Below are 26,584 nucleotides of genomic sequence, written 5' to 3'. Positions count from 1 at the left end.
CCACTCAGCAATTGTATAATTGCTAAGGATTTGCTAGAGATGCATATGTATGCGCACACAGATCCCCTTCCTGTTTGGCTGTGAATGTACCCTACCAGAAGGGTCCATTTGTCAGAAAATTAGTCGTCCATCAGAACTATAGGTGTAAAGAAAATAAGTTATTTTGATAGAATATCCCCCCTCTCCCCTGCAAGAACACAAAAAAAACCCAACCCTGCAAAGCCACTAAAAATAGTTGTCTTTTGCTAAGGAGTAAGAATTAAATTTTTTTCCATGCTAAAACCTAGTCTTATTTAGATGAGAAGAATGTCTGCCTTTTTCTTCTTGAAATTAATGTGATTGTTAAAAATCTGCAGATACATGTTTAGATGCCTGACCCTATTGAAATAAGTTTACTGTTCAGTTGAATCTAGGTTTTTACTCATATTGGTGAAATTGATAGACTGCTTTGAAAGGTCATCCTGATTATCTGCTAGGTAAGTGAGATGTATAAGGGCCTTTTCATTTCACTAGTTTTGCACGGAAAGTAGTTGTGGGGGATTGTATGATAAATATGTAAGACAGACCTTTTCACAGGCTTAAGAGCTTTTCTCTCTGTGCAATTCTGTCTCCTCAAAGAATTAAAAAAAAACCAAAACAACAAAACCCAACCCGTGTGTATATATATATATTCACAGCATATTAATGGTTTAAAATATTTGACCAGCTATTTTCAATGAGGGTGGATACTGCTGAAGTAGTTTTGTCTTCAAATATGCATACAGCTGCATAAATTAAATGTGTGTATTTGTATTTGCTCACAGAATTAAGATGCTGATAAGGAGCTGTTCTCAACTGGTTGAATTTGACTATTTGGATTTTTTTTTTTTTTTTTAAAAAAAAGGATCTGCTTGCATGTTCCCTTAAATGGGCCCCCTATGAGTGTAAATTGATTGTGCATCAAATGGTACATGCTGATATTCAGGAATTCCACTGAGGTTTTTAAGAACTTCTTTTTTCTGCTTTAGTACTGACAGCCACCAGGGGAAAAAGTAACCATTATTCAGAGCATGTCTTCTGTTCTCTAATTTAATTGGCTTTTATGAGAGTTCAGTTCCTGTCGCTGCATGTCTGCCTCTCTTTTTCTTCATAGCTATGCTCTCATCTTCTGTAACAGGATGCAGATTTATTATATGTCAATTGTTTTGGAAAAAGAAATTTGTTGACAGATTATGAAATTATGCTTTTGATCAGGTGAAGCATCTGATGGCTTTTGCACTCTCTGGTTTCTGCTTAGTGTTTGCTGAGAAGGCTGTACACACTGAAGATCAGTTTGCAGCTGTATAAAGGATGGTGCCGAAATAGGCCTGAGAGTGTGTCCAGGGAAGGGGTGAGTGCAGCAGAAAATCCATTGAGCAGGAGTGGTTAATGTTTGTCTGTGGAAGGCAAATGGAGTCAGCTGTGCTGATTTCTATGCAATAAATGGTCTTTGGGAGTCAAAGGTGTTAATGTGACCCTGTCATTACACAGCCCTTGGTGGTGAGGAGAGCTTTGAGGTTCCTACAGAGAGATCTCAGTCTGCATATTTCCATGGCAACTGCCATCACTTACACACAACCTTTGATTAAAGATACAAAAAGGAGGGGAAAACCTTTTAAATGTTACAAATGTAAAGCTTTAACTAGATCTTCTATTTTAACAATATATCTTATTTACATTCCTTGGAGTGTGGAGGTTTTATAAGGAAAGCAGCTGTCCCTTCCCCTTTGGTAGACTTTGAGATGAAATTTCAGGGCAAATGTGATGTTCTGGAGATAGTTATATGACTTTGATCATAGTCACACTGACATCATTCCACAAATTTAGTTGCTATTTATTTACATTAGTGTATTTGGTACCAAAGTTATACTTAAACTCTATTATGCAAGGAGCTTTGTGTCTTTGAGGAAAAAACCTAACACTCTGTTGAATAAAACTTATTTTTAAAGAGGAGGAACATGAGATATACCCTAAATTATAGTCTCTTAAAGAATATAATGGCTGATACAAAAAAAAGTCTTATGCTAGTGGGGAGAGCAAGCTCTTCCTGCAGAAACACAGATTTGCTATTGGCTTGCGAACTGTGTGGAAGGACGTGTTTATGCTCAGTGCATCTTCTCATCTCTCCCTCCTCTACCCCCCCTGCGTGTTCTTGAAGGTACTTTACTTCATGCTGTGATGGCCAGGTAGCAGTGCTGTGAAAGAAATGCTGTCTGTTCAGGTCAGGTATTATCACATCTAATGCTCAGGTGCAGCATGTTGCGCTTTCTGGGAATTTCTCACTGCTGGAAAGCAATGGAATATTGAAGCAATTTGCCTAATTTTCCATTATATTTTTCTGTGTTTTTTTAATCTTTTTTTTTCTTTTTCTCCCTACCTGCCACTATTTTTAAATCATCCTTGGGGAGGTGGGGGAAATGCTGATGCTGAATTTGCTAGTGGATTTTATGGTTATGCTACCAAAAGTTGAGCTGTAATGTTGGGACTAGCGCAGTGGGAGCTCTGAAGAGGGATGAAATAAGGCTGTGTTTCTTCTGTGCCTTTAGTTTGAGCAGCTGAAATTTGGGTTTGCTTTGGACTAATCAGTACTGACTGTAGGTGAGGGCAGAACTGGCTGACCGTGACTGCCTGAGTGAGAGAACATGACAAATGGAAAGGGCTGTTTTGCTAGGACTGCATGGTGAACTTCCCCAGCATTTCACTATCACCTCTTTTTTTGAGAAGGAAGAGATGTATAGATACTGCTAAGCCTAGTAGATGGCGATTGGTAGTTTAAGTGGACAGGGCTGGCTACGGTTGCCAAAACAGGGAGATTTACTGCTAATGTGTTGTTTCATCTGAATTTCTAAGGCATACTGTATGGTTACTGGTAGCCCCATGTGCTGCTTCTGCTGGGACCATGAAGCACCCTTTGTGCTGCTCTTGTACAAACCCTTAACGTTCCTTGAGAAAGTTTTAGTACTGAAAGACCTAGTTGGTTACTGTGGAAAGTTCATAACGACTGTGCAAATGCAACTGGAAAGTTCACGATACTGGGACATTTATAAGGATGTCCTCCATTATAAAAAAGAAAGAAAAAAACTTGGAGGAAAAATGAAAAGGCATTGTGAAATACTTCTTTTTTCATCCAGGCTAGCTATGAATATGGAAGCTGTTCTTAATCCACTCAGTTTTGGGTTGGGAATGGTTTTCAGTAGCTGTTGTGATACAAGTGCTTCTGGCTACCCTGTGATGTAAGAGAAATAACTGTTGCCTGCTTGGGATCTAAATATGCTTTTGAAAAGGAGGTCTTCCTGATGGCAGGACTGTATGTCCAATGGGCTTCTTGGCATAGTTACAGCATTCCCCATCATTTTAATGAATTGGAAAGGTGGGGTTTGGGATTAGTCAGTCTTCCCCCCCCGCCCTTCCTTCTCTTGATAGTCAGGGGATGAGGCATTGTTTTGGCAACTCTTCTTTTTAAACAGAGTTACAGAAATGCATTTTAAGGCTGAAGCAACTATTGGATCAAGTATCTGTACCACCTGGATACAAGACATGATGCGAATGTATCCAGTTACACCCATGAAGAGAGTCATTTGTCTTCTGATGGAAGAAGATGATCTGATGAAGATCATCAAGAAGCTGATTCCGATGGCTACAAAGATGATCAAAGGACTTGAGCACCTCACTTATGAGGAAAGGCTGAGAGACTTCGGTCCGTTTAACTTGGAGAAGAGAAGGCTGAGAGGGCATCTCATTAATGCTTATGATAAAGGACGGGTGTCAAGAGGATGGGACCAGATAATTTCCTTTACTTCAAAGCAGTTTATAAAAACATACTTGATACTTTGCTTTTAAAGACAAGTGTATTGCGTGGGGCTTAGAATTCAGGCTTCATTAAAATTCAAACCACTTTAGTTGAAATTATAATACCAAACTGCTTATGTATTTACATAGGTAAAGCAAAGTTGATATTTTAGTTAATCTTTAGTGACTACTATACATAGGTTATGTAAATCAGGTTATATGTATAGCATTTCTAGCACCTAGGATAAAGAAGAATTGTACATAAAATTTGCTTTTTGGCTGCCTAAAATTTCTAATGCTGTCATGTACAATAAATGCACGCGTAGCCGTCTGTTCTCTTAGCAAATGATGTGCTACAGATAGTCACACTGGCACAGATTTTCCAGACTCATCACGCTGAACCAACAGTGGGATGCGTGCCAGAGGGTTAAGTGTGTAGCATAACTCGCAGGGCATGTGATAATCCAGCACAGTGCCAGCAGTGTAACTATTGTCTTTTTTTGGGCTCTGTTATGGTTTCTAAAGTTTTTGCACCAATCTTTCAAAACCTTGGATTTATATGGAGGCAGCGAGTGGGAGCGTGAAAGCTTTTTGCTTTCATACAATGCACAGCAAAATGCAGAATTCATCAGAGGCTGCGTCCCGTTAGCTCAGCTGTCAGCCAGTGGGCCACTCATAGGAGTAAAGTACTTGCGCTTGTGTTGGGATCGGGCTCTGTGGCAGGTGGAAGTTGGAGTTCACTGAAACAGCTGAATGTTTGCTGCAGTGGTTGTGGAATGCTGTAACCCCCTGCTCAGCTCTTTGGCAGGAGGGACAGAGCGATCCGGTCTAGAGCCTGAGGTCAGCAACTCAGGCTTTTACATTTCTGAGAGCTGTGTGGAACAGCCTGGCTCTGAAATTGGTAAAGGGAAAGAAATTGTGATAGCAGTGAAGATCATTAAAGAAGCTTTACGCTTCTTGTCATGGCCATCTGTGGAGTCAAAAATGTGTTTGTGAGCTTCAATGCTGGTTGTGTAGTGGCTGTCTTTGTACATGGGAGTTGTGTAGACATGCATCTTAAAGGAATACATTTATTAATCAAGGAAGTGGTCTAGTGTGAATAGGAAGCTGTTAAAAGTGTGGGCTTTTCAGTAGTGTTTCCCAGTCTCGGCTCTGTTTACTGAAATAATGCAGTTTATTTGCTTCTCTGCAAAAACTTGAATGTTTTATGCACTCAGCAAAACTTCCTCGCAGTCAAGCTTTCTTTATCTACTTACCTTGCTGCCATGTTTTTTCCACTTCTTAAGCTTCTTAACATGCCTATGATCATTTTAAGGGTATAAAGCACTTCTTATTTTGGATCTCCCAAAGCAAGGATTGCTTTCTTATTTTCAAAACTCCTTAACTTACTTTTAGTACCTAATTATACATGTTTTTCAAAGTTTGTGTGAAGAGGTATAAGAGGTTTCAGTGTGACTGTGATGTGGGATGGACCAAAGGCAGTTTAATCTTCTACAGTGGATGGAAATGTGAGCTTTTAAAAATGTCCAGGAAACAGAGAAGAAAGCAAGCAGAGATTTAACTGAATCTTTGAGAGGTTGTGGAGGAGATCAGGAAGGCTCCTGAAACTTTCATCCCAACAATCAAACGCTGTCTAATAACACCAAATTAGGTAGTTCCCTTTGTGTGGAGAGGAGGGACTTGAGGGTTGGGAAAGGACAGTGTTTGTCACTTTCTCAATTAATGATTCCCATTTCCTGCAAAAACCTAAAGATGCTAGACTTAAGTGTAATTGATGGTTTTACAGTACTATCGGGGCTGTTGTATTCTGGTGGCATTCGAGGGCCCTAAGCAGAGCTTCGGTGTGTTCAGAGTTTATGGTATATAAACACATGTGTGAGACATGTTCCCTTCCTAGAGAAGTTTATACCATAGTTTGAACAAGGAGAAAGCCTTGTGGAAGGAGGAGAAGCAGAATTGGGGAGGGTGGGTTAAAGATAACTTGTATACTCCTGCTGCCTGTAGTCAATGAGCTGTGCCTTTGGCTGTTGTACCTGAAAATTATTTCCTTCAAGCCTTGCTGCAGCTGTGGATCCCAAATGCATGTGGGAGAGAAAGGGGGCAGTAGCTGTTATTAGTGTATTGAATAAGCTGCAAAATGAAATGGGTGTGGGACAGGAAATATGAGCGTCAGCCACAGTCCTGAACTGTCTGGCTTGGTGTCAAACTTCAAGAGCAGATAACCAGCAAGGGCCCAGAGTTGGGAAGAATGGATAACTGGATAAAAAGAAACAATGACTCGATTTAAGTGTCAACACTTTTTGATGACTTGTTTTGAAGAAACACACCTGTGCAATTTCTAGATGCAGATGTTTTGTTCTGGAGTAAAACCACAGCATGCATTACTGATCTGATGAAAGCTGAAATTTGTGTAATTCAGGTTCACACATTTCCTTCTTGGTATACCTACTGCAAGTGTATTAGCAAAGCCCACAGGCATGTTTTGTCTCTCCATCTCTCTGATTTACTGAGAAATAGACATGTAGTTTTATTTTTTTAGGTATTGCTGCAGAGAAGTAAATTCATTCCATTTTGTAAATCAAGTTTAACTTTACTGGTATCCTTCCTTTTCCAGGGCATGAGAACTTGCAAATCTACTGCTGCTTGTTACCATGTTCACCCTGTGATAAAAATTTGAAAATAATACAATTGGTTATTGCTTGTGTTATATATATATGTAGGTATACCAAATATGTTGTGAGTTCATCTCTACAAATGGATTTTTCCTGCGGTTTTTATGCAGGCTGCACTGATTCTGATTGATCCTTTGCAATAGCTGTATTGATATCTTAGTCCTAATAGGCAGCTGGTGTAATAGTGTGAAGTGGGTTTTTGGAGGGCAGCCTTATTGGAATATGGTTCTCATTAGGGGAGAGCACCACATTTTTAAGTCATTATAGTTCTTGATGTTGCAGTGGTGCCTTGTGGAGATGGTGCGATTACTCCAGGGAGAAGGTGGGAATGCCTCACATCATTCAGCTGTCCTCCTGCTGATTAAGGAGTGACATTGTCCAAGATGTCATTCAGAGGCAGGCAATTATTTTCAGCTGGAGAAATGTTAACCAAGAACTGAGCCTTAGGGGAGGAAAGGGTAAGCAGGGCTGCAGAGAGAGGGGGGGCACTCACAAAACATGTAGCATTTATTTTGTTGCTTCTAAGTATTGGTCTCTAGGAATCTTTCACCATTTGCATGGTGAAGCATTTAGTGCTTGCATCGGACTCTGCACAGAGCTAAGTGTTCTCCGTTCCGTATTCTTATTTTTACACTTGCTTAAATATAAAACACCTTGGTACTAATTTGCATCCTGCTGTGTAGTTAGTGAGACCAACACCGATGCTTTTTCTTCTTGCCACTCTTCTCATATAGTATTAGGGGGTTTGTTTTTGTTTTAATATTGATCCACAATCTAGCTTTAATCAGCAAAGGGATTTGTACCCAGCAGGCTGCTGCCATGTGGTCATTATTTTTATGTCAGACTCGTTACTTGATGACAAAATTCAGGCCACTGCCTACTGCTCAAGGCAACCTTTTGCTACGGTAAGAGAGCTGTGAGAACAGACATGTAGCTTGTGTTGCAGGTAAGAAAATTTTTTAGCTATTTTGTAAGGCGGCATAAATTAAAGAGCCTTTAAATGAGCTTTCATCAAGTACATCAGTTGTTACGGTTGGGAATAATTTCGTAGCAGCAGAAAATAAGTGTCTTAATTTGCAAAATGCTGTAATCTAGGCTCCAAATGAGAGGTTTGTATTGCAGAATCACAGAATGAAAGGGGCCGGAAGGGACCTCTGGAGATCATCTAGTCCAACCCCCCTGCCAGAGCAGGTTCATGTAGAGCAGGTTGCACGGGAACACATCCAGGCGGGTTTTGAATGTCTCCAGAGACAGAGACTCCACAACCTCTCTGGGCAGCCTCAGTGCTCTGCCACCCTCAAAGTAAAGAAGTTCCTCCTCATGTTTAGATGGAACTTCCTGTGTTCAAGTTTATGCCCGATACCTCTTGTCCTGTTGCTGGGCACCGCTGAAAAGAGCCTGACCCCATCCTCCTGACACCCACCCTTTAAGTATCTACAAGAATTGATAAGATCCTCCCTCAGTCATCTTTTTTCCAGATTGAAGAGACCCAAGTCCCTCAGCCTTTCTTCATAAGAGAGATGCTGTAGTCCCCTAATCATCTTTGTAGCCCTTTGCTGTACCCTCTCCAGCAGTTCCCTGTCCTTCTTGAACCGGGGAGCCCAGAACTGAACACAGTACTCCAGGTGCAGCCTCACCAAGGCAGAGTAGAGGGGGAGGATGACCTCCCTCAGCCTGCTGGCCACACTCTTCTTGATGCACCCCAGGATGCCATTGGCCGCCTTGGCCACAAGGGCACATTGCTGGCTCATGGTCATCGTGTTGTCCACCAGGACTCCCAGGTCTCTTTCCACACACCTGCTCTCCAGCAGCTCAGCCCCCAACCTGTACTGGTGCATGGGGTTATTCCTCCCCAGGTGCAGCACCCTACACTTGCTCGTATTGAATTTCATAAGGTTTCTCATTGCCCAGCTCTCCAGCCTGTCCAGGTCTCTCTGTATGGTGGCACAGCCTTGTGGTGTGTCAGCCGTGCCTCCCAGTTTTGTATCATCAGTAAACTTGCTGATCATCAGCAAACTCTATCCCTTCATCCAGGTCATTGATTGAATATATGGAACAGGACTGCGCCCAGTACTGACCCCTGGGGAATGCCACTTGTCACTGACCTCCAACTAGACTCTGTGGCCCTAGTCACAACCCTCTGAGCTCTATCTTTCAGCCAGTTTTGAATCCATCGCGCTTGTCCATTCATCTAACCCACACTTCCTAAGCTTCCCTGTGAGGATGCTGTGGGGGACTGTGTCGAAAGCCTTGCTGAAGTCAAGGTAGACAACATCTGCTGCCCTCCCCTCATCTGTCCGTTCAGTCATTCCATCGTAGAAGGCTATCAGATCAGTCAGACATGATTTCCCCTTGGTGAATCTGTGTTGACTACTTCTGATAGCGTTCTTTTCCTCCGCATGCCTTGAGATGATGCCCGGAACGAGCTGTTCCATCATTTTTCGAGGGGTGGAGGTGAGGCCGATGGGGTCGTAATTTCCTGGGTCTTCCTTCTTGCCCTTTTTGAAGACTGGAGTGACACTGGCTTTCCTCCAGTCCTCAGGCACCTCTCCTGTTCTCCAGGACCTTTTGAAGATGATGGAGAGTGGCCCAGCAATGACTTCTGACAGCTCCCTCAGCACTCGTGATTGCATCCCATCAGGACCCGTGGACTTGTGGATATCCAGTTTACTTAATTGATCTCTAACTTGATCCTCCTCAACCAACAGGAAGTCTTCCTTTCTCCAAAGTCTGTGACTCCTGAGGGCTGGCCTGAGCAGTAAAGACCGAAGCAAAGGCGGCATTCAATAACTCTGCCTTCTCTGCATCCTCCATCACCATGGCTCCTGTCTCATTCAGCAGTGGGCCCACATTTTCTCTAGTTCACCTTTTGCCTCCAGTATACTTGAAGGAACTCTTCCTGTTGACCTTGTATATTGTTGTTACTGTTGACTGACTGATTTCATTACATCACAACTAACAATGAAGCTGTTTAGTTATTCAGCAGATTGGAACTTCTTAAACTGACTGTAAGTCATATTGCTTTTTGTGGAGATTAATTGTAAATGATCTTATGTTTATGTGTGCGTTGGAGAGGGATCTCTTCCTCTGACTAGTCTTCTTAATTTCTGCAGTAGCCTCGGTCCAGCTTGAGAGTACTCGGATGCACAAAGGTGTCACCCCCACGAACAGTAACGCCTGAGCAAGTGCCACAGTGGCATTGTGATACAAACTATTGGGAAGCTGTGTTTTTTTGTTGGTACGTCGTATATAGATACTGTACTTTTTCTATTGTTATACAGCTGAAATATGAAGAATTAATGAAAAAACCTTTTGATTGGGTGTGTTGTGTAAATTGTAGCTGAACAGATGTCTGCATTGTTTACACTGTGAGTTTGCAAAACTGTAGTTTAAAACTCGTGATCTATTTTGAAGACTTTTGAAGTGATCTGTTTTAGTGCATGCAGAATAATCTGTGTTATATAAGTAACTGACAGTTGAATATCAGTATTTTTCTCCCAAAGAACAGCCATGCTGGAGTTAGAAGAATAAATGGGGGGCGGAGGGGACAAGGACAGACCTCTGTTTTGGTTCTGCTCTGGAAGGTATTATTAGGTTTTCTGGTTAAATCTAAATTTCTATTAAATCATGATCATGCTTTTGTTTTTGATGAAAACTTAGAGTATGTGTTGCATAACTAGTATATGCTTTTTCTGGTTTTACTCTTTTTAAATTTAATTGTGCCTTGATTATCAGCGTCACTGAAGCTCACTTGAATAAATGAATGGAACTCACTACACACAAACCCAAATTCGCAACCAGGCCATGAATATTAGTTTAAAGTTACGTTTCAATTGCCTAGTTGGAATTAAGGCACAAACAAGGCCAGATGTTGAAAACTCACCAGAACGATTTATTTAACAACAGTTTAAATGGTTGAAGTAGGCAGAGAGATAGAAAAGAGCAAGCAGATAGTCACCACCCGTGGATCCATTGATGTCTCATTGGTCTTTTTTTACCCAGTATATCATAGGTGGCAGCAGAAAGAGCTTACCTGTTGGTCTGTTTGGCTACCTTTCACACTTTTGGTTTCCCCTCATTTGCATACAAGGCGTAGTGAGGCGGTTCTAGGAGGTGGCTATTTGCATGTGAGGCGTAGTGGGGCGGACCATCATTTGCGTGCAAAGCACGGTAGGGCCCTTCCAGGGTGTGGTGGGTTTAGCATGTGCACAGTCACACATGAATCTTTCGACCCCTACCTTGAAGTGTTCCTTACTTAACCTTTCAGCTGGCGCAGGTGCCCTCTATAGCAAAAGCCCCAGTAACAGCAGGAAGGAGGTGGGTACAGCCCTGCCTGCGTGGCACCACACCCTGACACTCCACTCCGCACACCTCCAGCAGACACATTGCCGTGGTCACGACGGTTCCTTTGCACAAACAGCGCACGGAGGAGGGTTTGAGGCAAGGTTCCAATTTAGACTCCCGCAAGTGCAAAACAAAAGGCAAACCAAGAGCAAAATCTGCCTTTTAGGAGACATCAGAATAATCTTCCACGCTTCTAAAAGTGGATCAAAAGAAATGAACCTTTGTTACTTTGGGTTGCTTTGTGGTGGCTAGGCATGTAATGCTGTCTGAGGCTTGATGTGTTGAAATGACTTTTCCCATCCTACTATAAAAAAATAGATGTGTGTGTATATATATTTATATCTGAGGAGATGAGCAGGTAGCGGACACAATAAGAGCTGAGGATGTAGAGTGCAGAATGGGGAAAGCTTTTACAGTAAGTGAGACCATGGTGCAGACAATGAATTGGATACGTCTCTTTAGGAAGTTCATCTTTGTTGAGAAGAGGGTTTTTCCTGCAAAATGTCATGACTGAGTTAAATGGTGGCTGTGTGTCGGGGCGCAGTGAGCCAGGATGGGTGCAGGCAGGAGAGCAGCATTTCACCTGGAGGTGGTAGGTCCCTCAGAAAGAGTTTGCTGTAACAGGCTTTTCTTGGTTTTGCTTTCAGGGCTGCTGAGAGATGAGGTTTATTTTTGTGGGTGCAGTTGGCTCTTCTCTGCACTCAGCGCGAGTGATTCGAGAGGGTGATCGTATCTATTGGTGGGAGACATGTATGATACAGACCTGCTTTTCTCCCAAATGGCTGAAAACTAACACATGGTGTAATCTGGGGGAATGGTACAGCTGATACTTCCAATCTAGAGTAGCTGTCTTTGTCTCCCTCTGTGGCTGGTGCTGCTCTCCCCATTTTCTCTCTGGATACGTAGCTGTGTATGCTTTTTTCTATTATTCTTAAGCTAATCAGATGCCATGTGACTGTCTTGTATAACTCACTCTTTCAGGGGCCTGGTGTATTAATGCACTTACTTCACTACACACTATTCTGCTTTTGCTTTTGTACCTGTCCCCGATGTTGTAATTAGTTTTCCCCTGAGCTGTGCAGGCTCTGGAAGTGCTGTAGGGTGGCTCAGCAGGTCCTCTGCCCACCTGCTGGTGGTGGCTGCTGCCCTGGGAGCCTCACCTGCCGACGGGCTCTCTGCCACTGCGCCTTTGCAAAGAGATCTGCTGGTCCACCCAGGGTGTCGAGGGGGAAACCACAACAGGAGGTAGCAAGGAGAAATGAATATTCCTCCCATTAAAGTTGCATCCCCTTCCACTGCTTCTCTCTTTTGACACAAAGTGCATTTTGCTGGGACTTTTTTTTTTTTTTTTTACAACCCACAACCCCTTGTATTTTTAAAGTATTTTTCGTGATGCAATTTTCATTTGTGAACTGAGAATAACTGCTTTTTGGTAGCAGAGTTGTGCTGTAAGTATAAGCTGAAGAAGTGTAGTTGCACATCTGGAGTGGACAGTGCTTAGATTTCCTTTTTTCATTTTTCTGTCATAAGCTAAATGGTTAAAACAGTGAAGAGAGGTTTTTGGTTACTATATTTGTGTCAGTTGACTGCATGTTTTTCTTACTAATGAAATGTGGCTAACCCAGTAGTTGGCATCTGCTATGAGAGAGGGTGAATGAGAGAGGGAAATATCAAAGATCAGTTTTTTGACTTTGCTTTGTAGACCAGCTATTTAACATAGTACAGTAAAACATAGCAATTTCAGCAGTTCAGAAGGATCCTGGCATTCTCACATTGGTTTATTGCATGAACAAAGTAGCTATTGTTCTCCTGGTTGTTGCTGTTGGCCTTCATCAGTGTAAAATAAGGTCCACAAGAACTTTCTGTGAAACTAACAATCTCTTTTAAAGAGTCACAAACGTTTGAGATTAGTCCGGCATTGCTTCAGTAGCATGAACAAGAACCAGATGGGTTGTGTAGTGCAGCATGCCAGAGCAGAAGGCAGTGGTGCATGCTGGCTTTCGCAGTTGAAATGGCTTGTAAAAATAATGCTGACAAAGTCGCCCCATTGCATTAGCTTCCAGAGATGCAAACAATCAAGAGGCTTGGGGAGGGCTGCCTTGGCTGACGTGCCACGTTTTGTTTGGCCTCTGGGAGAGCCACGGCATAATCAAATACAAAATGAAGAAGCTTGTTTTTGAAAGGTTTACGGGACTTTGGGTGATAGCCTCATGATTGTGAAATTATGTGGACAACAGAAATCCGCAGTTTGAATCTTACAACTGTGAGGAAAATTTTCAACAAATTCAACAAGTGAGCTTAAAATGGCTTAAAGTTGCCTGAAAGACCAAAGTAAAATAGTGCATAAGCTGACTTTCATGCCTGTAAACATTTTTCTCCTCTTATATTAAATGTTGCTTTAAACTTTAAAGGCATCAGTCAATTAAAAAAGTCTGTACCTTTCTAAATTTTTTTATAAATACAAGTAAATATATTACTTTATTAATACATATTATAGTACCTAACATAATATATATGTTAATATATATTATTATAAGTAATTATAGTAATTACATTATTAATAATGTAAATACAAATTTTCTTGTCTGGAAATCTAGTGGAAGACAGGATCCTGAAGGGCCCTGTTTAGTTGAAGCTCAGATGTTATTCTGAGGACATAGGAGGAACTTTGAGAAGAAATAATAGGTTATACCTGTTTCTTTGGTCTGAGAAGCATCTAGTTACAAGCTCAGGAATCTTACAGCTCTTATAATAAGATCTGCCTTATTGCTTGGGGTTTGTGGGTGACAGAAGCAGATGAGATATATTTTAGGAAGTAGTTAAGGATGGAGAAGGAGGGCAGCTTGAGCTCAGTGCCAACTGATCAGGTTTTGTACATCTTTCTAGGTGATGGGGATTAATTATTTTCTGAAGGGACCATCTGTGCCTTCAGAGGGTGGAGGCTTGCAGGACTCCTGAGGAGTATGTTTAATAGTAGCACTTCCACACCAGGCAGTTCTGCTCTGCTTGAGAATTTGCAGTCTTGTGGAGGGAACAACTGGTGGGGGAAGAAAGATGCTTAATGTTGTGCTAGCACATGCTGTTGGCTTCAGCCTGGTGGATGATTTCCAGAGCAGTGGGTTCTGCTAGTATATTTTCAATAACCTTTCAGCTCATGTGTGTCTTCATCAGGGTACTAAACACTGGGAGTGCAAATGCTTTAGTCAAATGATAATTTGTGCAGAGATGTGTTACCAAGAGGAATGAGAATTCCTCCAAACCATGCTGCTAACACAGGCAAAACACCACATATTGCTGCTCTCCTTTTGCTCCAGACTGTCCCAGATGGCTTCAGATCCTGTCTCAAGTTTTAAGAGAAAGTTTTCTGAGGTCTGGCATGTATGCAGAACACACAATGTCTTGAGGCTGAAGTTTATCTTCCCATTAATTTGATTTTAAAGTCTATCACTTTCCTGGCCTACACTGAGATTTTTTTCCATGTGGAGTTTCTCATGAAGGCTCTCAATTACCATGTGCAATTTGGGGAGTTCCTCTTGTGCTGCCTTCAGCTGATGTTTTGTCAGTGTACTTACATTGTAATTTATATTGTGTTATAATTGCTGTTTATGAATTACACCTGCACTATGCTAGAGGTTATCTAGAAATTGAGAAGTAAATGGTGTAGCACAATATAAGCATAAAATATAAAATAAATGTGTGCTGAGACACTGCCTTTGCATTAGTGTGAAATGTGTCTCAGTTAAATATGCAAAAATATGCAGAGAGAACACTTGTAATAATGCCATGCAAGGTTGAAGGAGTTAATATGGAGAACTTGTATTGAAATGATTCATGGTAAATAAGAGGAGACTTAGAGGACTGTGGCTTTGTGACAGAGACATTTTAAAATCTAGGTGGGATTTTTCAAAGTTGTGTATATAACCAAAGAGAAATTAAGAAGTTTTTTTTCAAAGTAATTTTCAGATGGGTGACTGAGTAGAGCTTTGCTCCGTAATGACTAGACATTATATTTCCAAAGCACGTATGTACTGATGCTTGAGTTTAGCTTCCAACTTGGTAATGGGTTGGGCAGCGTCATAATGAGAAAAATCTGTGCTGTAAAGATTTTTTTTTTTATTTTTTTTTTGGTGTAAAAATGGAGGAATGTATTAAATACAGGCAGAAGACTGAATAGCCTTGATCTGTGTTGTCTCTCTGAGGTATATGTGTGAACTCTTTCTGAGCCCTGCATTGGGATTATGAGGTTTTCTTTTTCTGAGGGAGCAGCAGTTGGAGCAGCAGGCAGTCATGTGGATTGCTGTCCTGAAAAGGGCATGCATACTGCTGCAGCCGCTGTGCTGAAGTTTTCGTTGTTTCCGGATCTTGTAGCTACAACTGCATTGTAGAAATACTGAGGAAAAATGTAAAAAGAAGACTCTTGATAAAGCCAGGCAAACATCTGGGGGAAAACAGTTGTCTTGTATTGTCCTGCCTGTCCCTTCAGTGCCCTCTCTCTTGCCCAAGACAGAGGGTGGTGAGGCATGGTGATATGCTTTAGCTTATCTGAAGTGAAAAGATAACCTGATGCTTCCCTGAAGTACTTCCCTGAAGAAAAGCAAGTTAAAGGTGTTAGCTCCTGAGTAACATGGACATCTGGAATAACTGGGTGAAGTTCTGTACCAAGCCCTGGAATTTGTCCACTACTCTCATTTTCCCCATCCAGAAAATGGATCTCTCCTCATTTTGTTTCTAATGATTGCAAATCCCCCGTGTCATCTTATTACCAATCTCCGCATTGAGAGTCTGCACATTTTATTGTTGATCTTCAGTTTCTGGCTGCTGGATCTTTTCAGTACTTTATTAAATGAAAGACCACGCTATTCAATATCACGTTCTCCTATACCCATGATAAGCTGTAAGTTGCCTGCCTGTTGCTTAGACTGTACTAAGTGTGGGTTTGTTTAAGCAAATGGTTTTCTGTTGAAATTGTTGATCTCTGTGTTCAGAGAATGGTATAAATGTCTGTCATTAGTACTGTTAAAATTCCAGAATACAGCGTTGTAAAGCTGGAAGTCTTAAAGTATAGTAAAATGAGATTATAGGAAAGAATAAATGACTGAGCAAAATCAGTAATAAATCTTGGTTTGTTGTGTTTGTTTTTTTTTTTTTTTTGTTGGCTTATTAAATGTTTTAAATACAATGCTAAATAGCTTGCCACCTAAAAGCACAGTCCTGGAACTACCAAGCTGATAATTTGGTTTTAGGTAAATAATTAATTTTTCTTCTTTTACCTGACTGAGATGGCTGGAGGGAAGGATGGTTGATTCTGTTATTGAGTGGACTAGTTATATAACGTAGGCTTTTTACGCTGTAACTAATATTAATGCCAAATAACTCCGAGAATTAATTTGGTTTTAGTTAGTGTGCATAGAGAGCTGTAGTAGTTGCATGCTATTTAAACATGAAAACAGTGTTTAAATACAGGTGGAGTAGGAATTTCTGAACCAGCAAATGCAGCAAAATTTGATTTAAACTTCTTGTTTAATTACTTGTATGTTGGTAAACGTATCCTAACCTGTGAGCTGGAGCCGCGTGGTCTGCTGCTTCTTCTCCTGGTAAAAATAAAAGGAACCTTCAGCACAGTTGTCCCACGTCTGCTTTAAGTTGTACTTTTGCTGGCAAGTGGGAGGGGGGAAGTGTTCTAAAGACAAAGCAAGTGCCAAGGGGAGCAGCAGTTGGCCTGTGATGGGCAGCATAGGGTCGAGGCAGTGCAGTTGACAGTGTATGTGGTGGTTGGAGTCAGGATCAGGGTCCCCAAAGACGTGAGGTGGGGCAAAAAAGCTGCTTGGTGCATTGCCTGTAGGTATGCTTTCGCAGTGAAGCTGAAGTCCTAATTCTGTAGCATTAACCTCTTATTCACAGTTTTTCTAGAATATTTTTTTTAGTATAGGGAACAGTTGCTCTGCTCCTGAGTGCATTTTATTTTATTTTATTTATCTTACGTTGAAGCATGTTTCTGAACCTGGGACCAACCTTGGTTAGCTCTTAAGGTGAATCTTAGCTTTGCAGAGAAGTGTGTATACAATCAGTTTAGGAGGAGGAAACTATTCCTAGCAGTTGTGTGAAACTGTTCATGCAGATGATGCTGGCTTGCAATGGAAACATGCACTCCCATATTTATACCCTTAACTTCATGATGCTGATGTGCTTAAGTGGTGATTCTGATGAGATCTACGTATTCGGTCTCAAGTGTCCCTCCTTCACAGTAGCTTTTTGTGACATACAGTCTGTTTTTCAGTGCAATTTACCTTGAGATTCAGTGTAATTTATGTAATTTACCTTTACTCAAGTAGGGTTTTCTGTTGAAAAGGGTATATTAGCTATCTTATCGTAAGGTTTACAAAGGAATTGGGTTTAATTGCTCACACTGAAGTGCTCACCCCTCCTCACTTGCACTCACTCTGCACATGAAACATGTTAATTCTCTCCCGCCCTCCCCCCATTTCATTTTCTTTTGCATTAGTAAGGCCTTCTGGGAAATACAAGCAGAAATAAAAGGCTTTTCTGTAGCCCTTTCTCCCTCAGGAATGCATAGAAACAAGCTCCTTGGATCTGGTCCACAAACTTGAAACTTGATTTTAGGGAAAAAAACCCCACAAACCTACAATCCTGTGTACATGTTACTAAGAGAGTCCTAATTACAAATTGAGGTAAAGTTATAGGAGCTCATGGTACTGTAAAAAACAAACAAAAAACCCCCAAAAAACCCAAAACAAAGCCCCAGAACATATTCCTTATTTGCAATCTTTATGTTTTGCTGAGGTTTGTTTCCAAAGCAGGTATTTAAAGTTCTATGACCTTTTAAAAGCTTTGTGACCTTTGCTTGTCCTTCATCTTTATTAATAGTGTGTACCCAGACAGTCTAAGTAGAAGAAACTTATTTTGTTCACAAAGATTACTGAAGTGTAGTGACGGTTTCTCAACTACTAGTAGTACTCAGACATTTTACCTTAACCATAGCAAGAAGCGTGCCCTTTGCCTTGGGATAACTATCCATGCGTTCTAGTTACACATGCATGAAAATCCATGAGAAAAGGTACTGCAGGTTTTTACAGCAATGTTGTTATATTGATAATTGATATCAGTACAGTACCACAGGCAGAAAGGCCAGGCTGGGCCTCGTGTAGTCTGTACCCCACTGTGCACTGGGACATATAGGAATGCCTGCAGCTTGGAGTGGGCTGACCATCATGTTATGGAGGACCCTAAACTTTGAGCTACCTATGCATCTCAATGACTCTTGGGGCACATAGGTGCTGCACCTTCCTAAGGAAGACCTTGTGAGGAGCTAGCCTGGGGTTAGCCATAGTGGCACAGTGGTGCTGCCAGGGTAGGGAGAATACTCAGTGGTGCGATGGCTTAGGCACGTGGCCTGTCCGTGTCACCGGGCATGTGCCGGTGTCCATGCTCTCCTCTTCCCACCTAAAACAGATGTAAGCACGGCTTGAGGCATGTGAAGCATGAACACAAGCCCTTATTGGTGGGTTGATGTGGTTGTTCCCAATGTATGCTTGCCTGCGTGTTCATCTTTGCCACAGGCAAAAATAGAGTTGGCTTTTTCTCCACCGTGATTATATGTATTATTTGAATGTAGCTTGAAAATTGCATAAGAAAACTGTTATTGTGAATACATATGCAAATATCCAATGTCACCACTTGCTTGTTAAACTAACTTGAGAGCATCAGTGGTGGTGTTTTACATGGTTCATGTGATCATCGCATTTATGGAGGCTCATGCTTCTCAGTGTTGGTGCATCACTGCCATTGAATATGCCAGAAAAGCCAGCCTAAAGTTTTTTGCCAATTCCCACTCCCTCCTCTTGTATGCATGCAGCCTCTCCAGAAGTGGTGGTGCAGCTGTTTGGAGGCCTGACACACCAGTGCTGCTTGCTGATGGTATGGTATGGCCCTACCAGCAATGAAGCAGTGCTGCTGCAGGGGCAGGAGCTGCTTCAGCTAGTTTTGCCAGTGGAGGGAGTGTCGGTGAAACAGTGGTGTGATCCATGCTGTGGTGAGCTGAAGCATGAAAATGGGCATCAGCAAATTAGGGGTGAATCTGACTTGACTGAAGTAACAGTTTCTTTCAGCTGATAAAAATGTTTCATAAATACAAGCTTTCTTTCGGTTGTTACCTAGTGTGAAATAGTAGGTCGTGTTCCTTGGCAGCCACCAAAGGAGAAAATTATCTTAATTCCATGCCTCTCCCTGAAGTGAGAGATTATGATCTCTGTGATGACAGGCTGTGGGATTATCTCTTCTCTCCCCCCAAGTTTTAGGGTGGAATTGCAGAGGATGAGGTGTAGGAGACCTGTTGCACAATGTCCTCCTCCTTTTGATGCTGATGTCTTCGCCTCATGGCTTGGTGATCTCCTCTGCTCCTCCGTGTCTGTTACAGCTTGCTTTGATAATGGCATCCAACACCCCAGTGCCTCCTGCTGACAGTTTCTTAGAGTGGGCTGGCTATTTTGTTTTCTCTCTAATTTTAAGTTCAGGTTAGTAATTGATCTTGTTTGTTCAGGCACAGATTTTTGCCTTCTCGTTTGCTTTCAGCAGGTAGGACTTTGTTCTGCAGGCCATCTTGGTTTAAAAATGGACGTTCATCGTAGAGGAGGGCTCTCCCATAAGGTCAGTAGAGGTGGTGTAATCTTGTCCATAGGCTTTTGGGTATGCTGTCCAACACTGACTAGCTTGCTGGGATTAATTGCTTTGCTGCCAGTGAATTGGGGGGCATTTGCTATGTTTGTGTTATTATCAGTGTGTGGTGCTTTTTCACAGCTCACATTCTGCTTCTTAAGTGGTTTTCCCAAGATTTAATATGCTGCTTCCAACCTATATTTTTAAATTATGTTGAGCAAGTTGCTGATTTTAATAGGGAATAGTCATTCAGTAATGACTTTGAAGGCAGTAGGCGGTGGTTTGCTACAAAACTGTCATGCTTTAGCTCACCCTTGTGTGACAGTTGCCATGAAGTTTGTTGGTTCAGCTGGCTTAACACTGGACTACTTATTAGGTAAGAAGGCTGAAAGCAGTTGGTTTTGTTTAATTAGAAAACTGTTAGCTTTCTGTGGATTGGTATACTTTTCATGGAATTGTATAATACATAAATATAGGATGTGGTTAGTCTTATTTGGGAGCATCGTTTGCTTTTGAATGGTGGAAAAATGCTAAGAAAAATGTGTTAGAAACCACAGCTGTTTAATGATGGGGGATGTTAATCTACTCCTTGAGTTGAGGTTTTTATTTTTTGGTATACAGAAATCTTTCTGTATCAAAACTTGCATCATAGGGACAGAATGGTGTGTAGCTTCTTCTCTTTAGTCATCTTTCTGAGGGAAGGGATGCTATAGGCATGATGAGTCTTGAATCTATCTGTTGAAGAGTGCCTGGAGAGTAAAGCGTACTTAATCAAGCTGAGTATGTTTATCTAGCACTATAAACTCCTAATTTGCTAGATTTCTATTCTTTAGACTAGTTATATTTCAAATAATATGTGTCTGTGGAATAGGTTTTCGGAATGGGGAATGTACCTCCTCTTTTTACAAGGGGTGCGGTGTTGTTTTGTGTTCATGGGTCATAAGGGTGTGTAGATGAGCTGGGTTTCTGCAAAGCTAGAACCAGGTAACAGTTGAAGGTTTTATAGTTGTGGTTTGATTTTTTTTTTTTTTTGTTTTTTGTTTAAGTTCTAGTTCAAAGAAAAAGCATTTGCCAGTCAGGTTCTAGGTGAAAGACTTAAGCAATAGTTTAGAGATATAAAATTAGTATTGGTAAAAGCTGTCTTTGCATGCCTTAGGAAAAGAGGGTTGACCCTTAATGTGAAACAAATGGATCAGTTAATGTATTTGGCATGGATAAGATGCCTTTTAAGAGTCCAATAATTCAGTTGCATGGTTTAGCATTGAACAAAGCCCCTTCTTACAATAATAAAACTGCCTGATATTGTGCCTCAAATTATTTATGGTAGATGATAGCTGTAGACCTCCTTCCTTCTTCTGCAAGGTATTTTAATGTTTGTCACACAGGGAGCCTGGCTGTTGCAGCAGTGTTGGCTAGCCGCTGGTGGCTCAGAATGGCCAGTCCTTTGGGGCAGCCAGAGGCTGACGGGGGATGTGAGATGCAGCGAAGATCCACGGAGAATCTTCTTTGACCCAGACTCTTTGCTGAACAGAAACATAGCAGGGCGTCCATTACGGAGGGAATGATTACTGATACAACGGCAGGCTCTTAAGTTCATTTTAGTACTGTATCATCTGAGGATTTTTTTGAAGAGCATGGATTTAATTTTCTTTCTAAACTAGGTGTGGAGCTATTTACCTGTCTTGTGTTTGACAGTGACTCTTTTTTTAATATCTTGATGCTAATTTTTTGTCCCACCTTGTAAATATGTGGAGTCCTGACATGGCAATGTCTGCCTGGTGGCCGTCGGGCTGGCATCTGCAGCCTTTCTGCCCCTCTTGCAGGCATGGAGTGTCAGGGAGGACCAGCCACTGGCCATTTCCTGCCTGTGGGCGCTGTGCCCCAGCGGTGCCATCTCCATAAAGCGATGGCCTTTGTGAAGGGCCTCTGGAGCTGAATGGGTCCAAACCCTCTCTGACTGAGGACAGGCAGCAGGCATGTTCCCCCTCGGTCAATGATTGAGAGAGGTGCAGTGCTGCCACAGCTCCTCTCAGCACCATTACAGACATGGCCTCCCTTTCTACTAATTTGTGCTTCTTACCAAGTTTTTACAGGTCACAGTGTTTCCCTGTCATGAGCACCGACCTGCTCGATGAATTCTCTGCCCTGCTGCCTCCTTGCTCCCCGCCATAGCTCCCACCAGGCTGCCACCACCTGCCAGAGGGACCAGGCCCCGAGCATCTGGGAAGAGGGGTGAACTCCATTCTTTTGTCCTCCCTGTGGCTTTTTTTTGGGGAACGGTCTTGCTTGCATGGTGAACAGCTGAAATAGTGGTTTGTGAGCACAGGGGTCAAGGCTGGCCTTCAATCCAGCGCAGGGGAGGGAGCGCAAACTGTGGGACTGTGTCCCTCACAATAGCTTCAGCAGCTGTGTCCCCTTCTCACGTCAGTGAAGAGCTGTGAGTCACCTCTTTTCTGTCTGTAGAAATTGGATTCATCAAAAAGCAGGTTAGTGAGCAAGATGCCTTCTTGGAGGTTTCATGTTTGGTATCAGGTGGTGACAGGACTTGCTGTGAGAGTTGGGCTCTGTCGCTTTTGGGTAATCGTGCCATTAATGAGGTTTTCTCCTGTGTAATCTGGGAGTATTCGTTGTTCAAACTAATGTGTTTTTTCTGAATGCTAACTTGTTCCATGTGGGCCACGAGGTTTCTGTGATTTGCTGGGCTCACAGTGCAGTATTGTATTGGACTTTATTTCTGCTTTCCCCATTTTGGTGTTGCTGAGCTCTTTCCTGAAATCCTTTGGGTTCTGCAGCCTATTTTTTAAGTAGGTATTTTTACCTGTATTATTGAGGAGCTTTCCAGAGTAGACATGTTAGCCACTACCTTAAATCCCCATGGCCTCTGCTTTCCTGGTGCACTAGAGTACTGTACTGAGATGACATCAATTACTTCTTAAATAAGTCAAATTCTAAACAAAAATGGTCCCCGAAACTAGAAAGCCAACTGGTGGAAAACACAATGCCCTTTCTCTTCCCTTGTTGTCACCACTCTGTTTTCCTCCCTGTGGTGAACAGAGCACTTGTGGCTGGGAGGATGGTGGCTGGATGCAGTGGTGGCTGGGCTGGCTGTGGGACTGGGGGAGATGAGGCTGCATCGGGCAGCATGGCATGGGGGTGCTCCAGCCCCTCTGGTGTTGCTCACGGGCAGCCCTCCCCTCAGCTTCCTGCCTGTTTGTACTGAAATTTCAATTTCTTCTTGTCTATGTAACATTTTGAAACTCAGCTGAGAGGAAGGTGTTGGGATTCTCGCTGCCCAAAGAAGGTGAGTGCAGATGGTAGTTAATCAGAGTGATTTCTGCTGAGTGATGAAGGCAAGAGGTTTGCTAGCTTGTAATGGGTGAAAGGGGAAGAAGGAAACGAGTCAGAAGTTTTAATTTTGTTTGTCATAATACCATTTGACAGTGGTACCATAATACCACTTCCTTCATCCTGGAAGCTTTTATGTATGTTTTTGCTGATGGGTATTAGAGAATGAAGGTGGACTTTTTTGTCTTTTAGCAATGTGAGAACTGGACTCAGGTTGAAGGGAAGTATGTGTATTCATGGTATTGTCAAAGTTGCGTGACAAGAAAAATATGTAATAGCTGTCTCAGTAGCTTATCCCATGTCCTTACTCAGGCAGAAGGGTTTCTGCTTCTTGGCTTAGCTTGTTTACCCCCATGAAGTGGTGTACCTAGAGTCGAAAAAAGGATACAGAAGTGCCCTAAAACCTACTTTTTGTTTCCCAGCCTTAGGAGTGCTCTTTCTGTGATGATCTGGATGAAGTTGCATCACTTAATGAAAGATCTCAGTGTACCAAAATAATAGCGGATTTTAAAAAAACCCAAACAAACAAAACCAAAATACAAAAAACCCCAACAACAATGAAAAAAAGATGGTCTTACCAATGCCCCTTGGGTTGTAAAACAAGTGTATCAGTGTCTTACAGATTCTGGATAGTAGATGTTTGCTGGAGCCTTCTTCCTTTGAGTAGCTGTAGAGCCACCTAAATTGTCTTGATATCAGAGGAGCCCAGTACTGACAGTCCCCAGAGCTGCTGGTCTGAGTCACGACTTTTGGCTTTGAACCTGGTTCCTTTGGGAAGATGAGGTCTTGGACAGCCGTTGTCAAAAAAACAGATTTAAAAGCCGCTGCCAAGGATGCATTTGAAGGTTTGTGGGTTTTTGTAGTGTCTTAGCCATCGTGAACTGGGTCTATGTGTCTCTTTAATCTGTGGTGCTTGTAATGCATATCAGTTTAGCTAAGCTCACAAAAAACTTGGTTTAGTATCCTTCCAGTATCTTGTCTGCCTGTGGACAAGTCCTTGAGGGTTGGTAAGTGCTAGGAAATATGCTTATAGTGGGACAAATTCAAGAAGCACTACCCGTGTAGCTTACCAAATAAAAGGTAATGGCCATAAATTGATGAATACAAATGATGGGGAGGAGAAATTTAGTTGACCCCTCAGAGTGAGTTATGTAGGACTCTGATATTTGGAAGCTGAAAGCAGGCATTTCAGACCAGTAATAGAGCACACTTGCGTAACAGAAAATTGCTGATGGATTCTACATCTGCAAGAGGCTGTGCATTGGGTACTGTCTCCTTTTCTAAGAGCAGACTTTCACTTCAGCTGACTTGTGGAGAGGTTTAGCAGCCTCTGTTACCCAGGAGGGCAAACCAATTTTCAGTGTCAGCTTTTGGCTTTGTAGCTGCATGGTTTTTCTGTTTACATTTTCCCTCCTGTAAATGCTTAACATGTATTAACTATTCTTTGCAGGTTTGTTTCATTGCTTACAGGTTTCTTCCCCTCTAATTCACAGCTGTTGCGTTACTTACCTCTGTGTTTCAGCTTCATACCTTATTTCATCTGTATCCTAATTTAGAAGCAGAGACATTTGAAAGTAAGAGAAATGCTGATACTTAGGAGACAGTTTACAGCTACTCTGCTAATCTCTTCTAGTTTATTTTGAAGATAGCATTAAAACTAGGGTCATAAAAAGTAATGAATTTTAAGCCATTGTTTAAAGTCTTCACCTATCATTTTCATGAGATTATCACTTACAGACACTTGACATCAGCCAACCCATTTCCATATTGCTAATTCAATAACTTTTTTTCCTTACATGAATTCCTAAATCATGTGGGCTCGTTACATAACCTGACACTAACAGGCTGTGATAGAATAAATCACTACCATTAGAGGCCCTTTACTTGTCTTACCCTATTATTTCTTTTTGTTCAGAGCTTTTATTTCTTTGCTTGTTTCTGAAGGTTGGACATACTTTCATCTGTTTTGCTCTTCTTGAGAAAATTGTGATGAAAGTATTTATTTTGCTCTTTTAAGTTGGTCCTCACATTATGCCAGTTGTGATTGCTATTTGTAGTTAGAGTGATAAAACATCACAGTTTAGAAATAATAATTAGATGAATTTTTGTTTTTAAATGTGTTGCACAAATTCATGGAACACTGCCACAAGTTCAAAATCCCCCTTACGTTCCTTTATGCAAGGAACCTTCTCCTTAACTTCTCCTTCAGATAAGCGTTTTGCGACTTCTTGTTATGTCGATTTTTAATTGAAGAATAACTCTGTCCAATCACAAATGTTTTGGAAGTGGATATCTCATTTTTTGAGACATTTGGCTCATATTCAAGTGTCAAAATGTCATATTGTATTCATATGTTTGAAAACTTGCAAAAGAGCACTAAATGTGACAAATTGGGATGAGGGAAGGAGAGTAAATGGTCCGTCAAAATGCCTTGGGAGGCATTTTGTGCAATCTTCTCTGGCTAATGATAGTGGCTAAGTGATACAATGTTGAAGCTAAAAAAACCTGATGACGCTTATGAAAGGGTGCAGTTCAGTGAAAAATTGAAAATTGTAATAGAAAGTCTTTCTTTTTACTCGTTTCAGTGAAAGATCTTTTTTTGAGTTTGTTGTTGAGGAGCAACACTACCTGCAGAAGTTCAAGTCCTTGTTGACTGTACAACCATCACTTTTTGCTCTGCAGTTGAACATGTAAAGGAAAGACTAACAATGGTTTCATTATGTGGTGGCTCCCAAACACGCTGTTGCCTGATGGGCAAAGAAATGTCAGCTTTAATTAATGAGCAGTTTGTTAGTACAGTTTGTTTGTTTGAACTGTGCTAGCAGGCCCATTGCTCAGTGATACTCTAACCTACAGGAATACTTAGTCCTCTGCCTTGGAAACTCAGACTGGTGTATGAATTGCAACATCAGAAATCCACTGATAGGCAGAACAGTTAGACTGACGCCAGTAGCTGTGAATTACGATTTATCTGCTCTGAAGCTCCACTTTGGAGTGACAGGTTTAGCATGCAGCTCTGCTGACAGGGAAGTGAATGGGTACCAACCACCCTTAGACAGAAGGTTTTAATCATGGGCTTCCTCGTTCCAATTCTCAAGATGGTAATACCGACCTAAATCGATTTAGTAACTGTAGTGTTTTCTCTTTGGGAACCCGTGATGCTGTAAATTTATAGTGAGGTAGACATACTTTTTAAAATGAAGTATCACATAATTCACTACTAAGGGGTGCATAGCATGAAACGCGAAGGTTGATGAAATGCCGGTGTGTGAAAGTCTTAGTTGTATGTTAACTTATTCTTTGGCAGCTCTAAGCTTTCCTGACTACAGCTTTGGTAGAAAGCAATGCTTTCTGTCTGCTGCTTTGTCATGGCTATACCATGTGTCTTGGTCAGTCTGTCACTGTTCATTGATCTGGAGAGGGCAGCCATTAATTACTCATTTCACTGCCTGTTTCTCTAGCAGTTTTGCATTTAAGAACTGATAAGAATATCAGTCTTAACTTTGATAGAGTGAGATGTAAGTACTTGATTAAGCATTTAGTTTATTTCACATTAGGTAATTTAAAATTGTTTCTCAAAGAACCATGTCTTTCAGGTTGATTTTTGCAGTCTTTGCTTGCTGCCTGAAATTGCATGAAGCTGAGGGCTGTGAGATTTGTGTAACCATAATGCAGATAGTTCACGTTTGCCTTGGTTTTGTACATGATCCTTTATGGTATGTTCTCAGTCCTCAACATGTGGC

The 26,584-nt window shown here is 41.7% G+C and overlaps 1 protein-coding gene across 10 annotated transcripts in view; it reads left to right on the top strand.

Annotated features, from left to right (window-relative positions):
• The window catches only part of SEMA4D (semaphorin 4D), a 104,999-nt gene that overhangs the window by 7,337 nt on the left and 71,078 nt on the right, over positions 1-26,584 (top strand). The gene's annotated exons all lie outside the window — the stretch shown is intronic.

This window comes from Larus michahellis, chromosome Z (assembly GCF_964199755.1).
Source record: "Larus michahellis chromosome Z, bLarMic1.1, whole genome shotgun sequence".
NCBI classification, from domain to species: Eukaryota; Metazoa; Chordata; class Aves; order Charadriiformes; family Laridae; genus Larus; species Larus michahellis.
Note: the sequence above shows the minus strand (reverse complement) of the source record. Positions and strands in the feature narration are given on the sequence as shown.